The sequence below is a fragment of the Prosopis cineraria genome, unplaced genomic scaffold (genome assembly GCF_029017545.1).
Source record: "Prosopis cineraria cultivar Desert tree isolate PC_DT_omini unplaced genomic scaffold, ASM2901754v1 PC1192, whole genome shotgun sequence".
Classification (NCBI taxonomy): domain Eukaryota; kingdom Viridiplantae; phylum Streptophyta; class Magnoliopsida; order Fabales; family Fabaceae; genus Prosopis; species Prosopis cineraria.
Genome location: NW_026556517.1, coordinates 17,682 through 20,306, shown reverse-complemented (window position 1 = coordinate 20,306; position 2,625 = coordinate 17,682). Strand labels below are relative to the sequence as shown.

The window sequence follows — 2,625 nt, the reverse complement described above, 5'->3', positions numbered from 1 at the left end:
TTTAAATTTCAAAATTAATTGGCCTCAGACATAAAATTGACCAAAAAAATAAATGTGTACACCAAAACTAATTGGGCCTAACCACTGTTGCTATCCATATGTTAAACACAGCCTGAGCTACCTCTTCAAAGGTTTCCTCTATATGTGCAGCTACATACTGAATACAGTAGGCATCCTCGAAGTACTGTATGCAAAGAGTTACAACAAATTCAAGTTAATAGCTATCTAATAAAAGTTGTTAAAATTTATAATTTAAGTATTATTAAATTTAATATATACCTTGTTAGATAATGTGGTAGAGGCATGGGTGATAATGTCCTTTAAGAATCTCATCAAGCAATAGCCACAATCATTACTCTGATCTGGCTGGAGTGGATACTGTGCAAAAAAAATCACATATCAATAAAATAATAGTTAAAAGGCCATGGTTTATTAATTAAAAACTCAGTCCATTAGGTTTACCTTAACTGTGACCTATGTCTCACAAGAGTCCAATACCCTTAAGCTAGGGGACAAGGTCTTGTTGGTCGCAGTTCGATACAAGACCACAGCTCTAAGAAGGAAATAAAAAATAAATGTTAGAAATTCAATATATATGGATATTAAAATAACAATTAATAAAAATTTAACTTACTTATCAAAAAGCTCTACCATATCTGGCCTATTGCTTGGTTCTCTGTTAAGAGGATTAAGATACCAAATTTTTAAAGCAACAGGGTTAACCACAATAAGCATCCAGTGCCCCCTAATAAGAAATAACAAGTGTTATCAAATAAGTAAATATAAAAAATATTTACTTGTACCAAAAGTAGCTAGAAAGTGGCTTACCCTTGACAGTAAGGAGCAAGAAATAAAGTATCATTGCTTGCTCCCCTATCCTTAAATTGATTCGAAAGCTGCCTTGCTTGATCTTCAAGAGCTTCCTTTGTAATTCCATTATAGGCAGAGACATCGTGGGGATTAATCAGCTTGAATCTCGACTCAAGGTCGCCAGGAACCACAAATGAGGTATAAAGGTGGCTCAGGTAAAAAAATAACCAGGTTAATACACACGCGTGCACACATACATATATATAATTTAAGTAATTAACTGAGCATTATCGAAGAAATACCTCATGTAGAAGCTCATCAGACTAGTACTGGCCATTTCGTGCTTAAGAATTTCATTCAAAATTTCATCCCGAACAACTTCAAACAAGCCTGATCTTCCATACAGCCCATCATCAAAACTAATGATATCCCCAATCGCAACTCGACGAGCCATCCTTGTAGCCATCGCATATGTCTCAAGAGAGGCACGGTATTTGTATTCGACAGCTGGCACCAGTGCTGCTAGATATTGCGAAATTGTGGCTAACTCTTTGGTATGGCCCAACTTACCTTTTAGCTTGCTCTTCCCTTTCAGCTGCACAACAAAAAAGTTAGATATTTATAATTATATTATAAAATTATAAATAACTATTTAAACCGTACCTTTTTCTTTGGAGGCAATAAGTCCTTTGCCGGCTTTGGTGTTACCACTATTACAAGGTGGCTAGGTCATGCAACGAAGCTCCCTACTGCTTCCCCCACCGTCTGTGCCTCATCAGTAGGAATAGGCAATGGATAGTTGGGGTTGATGGCAACAAGTAGAGAAACTCTAACATAGTCGGGCGGGAGGGGATGATTATGGATTGTGTCCCCTAGAATGTTATACACACGCCCTGTTGCAACCACTCTACGTTCAGGAGTGTCTGCCAAACAATTGCAATCGTTCTCGCCCTAATTAAACAAACAATGACAATCAGTTTCTAAAATAAAAATAATTAGACAAATTCATAAGGTAAAACGTATTACCTCAGGTAGTTTTTCTGAGGGGACTATGCAGCTATCTTTCTGACTAGGGCTAATCTCACCCAAAGTCCTCCCAAGGACTTGCCCTTTCAACAACATGTCAATTAATGCTGCCTGGGCTAGTAGTTGCTGCTTCATAACAGCTTGCTCTTCTTTCAGCTCTTGGACCTCAGACGAAGAAGCTAATGTTCGCTTTTTTATCTTGCCAAAATATTGCTTCTTCATGACTCCGAAGCCAACACCCTTGACACGACCAGGGTGGTCAGCAGTTCCTCACCCTAGCCAATATATCCTCATCCTCAGGAAGGTTGCCTTGTGAGACTTCCTGAGAGATGAAATCCTGCGTAGAGTAAATATGTTTAGTTTGGATATTCATAATTAATTATTAAGTAGTAGATAAATATAATACTTACAATCTTTTCAGTAACCTCCTTCACGCGGGGGTTGTCAATAATTCCTTCTTTTTTAATGCGTGCCAATGCCCAGAGCTTATAACGGGATATGATAACCTCTGATCCCTCCTCCTCTAATTGTTTCTGCTCAATGCCTGCATACCCCAACCTCCCTGCTCTATAAGGATATTCGTTCTTCGCTACTCTCTCCTTATTCTGTGTACTTAATTCCTTGACGAGTTAATAACAAAAATTTTTGTTAGTATATACACATATAATCAATAAATAACACCAAACTTGAAATTTAAGAAACATTAATACCTTGAATTCCTTCTCACGCCATGAGGCAACAAAAGCATCTCAATCCTCTTGTTTTACCAAAGGCTATAATAAGGGAGGA

General features: G+C 37.6%; 1 long non-coding RNA gene across 1 annotated transcript; it reads right to left on the bottom strand.

Annotated features, from left to right (window-relative positions):
- Window positions 1-835: 835 nt before the first annotated feature.
- Window positions 836-1,987, bottom strand: LOC129299528 (uncharacterized). Its single transcript, XR_008590593.1, has 3 exons — window positions 1,837-1,987; window positions 1,113-1,761; window positions 836-1,020 (listed from the first exon to the last, which is right to left on the bottom strand). It is a non-coding gene; the product is annotated as an uncharacterized LOC129299528 (long non-coding RNA).
- Between the last annotated feature and the right edge of the window lie 638 nt (window positions 1,988-2,625).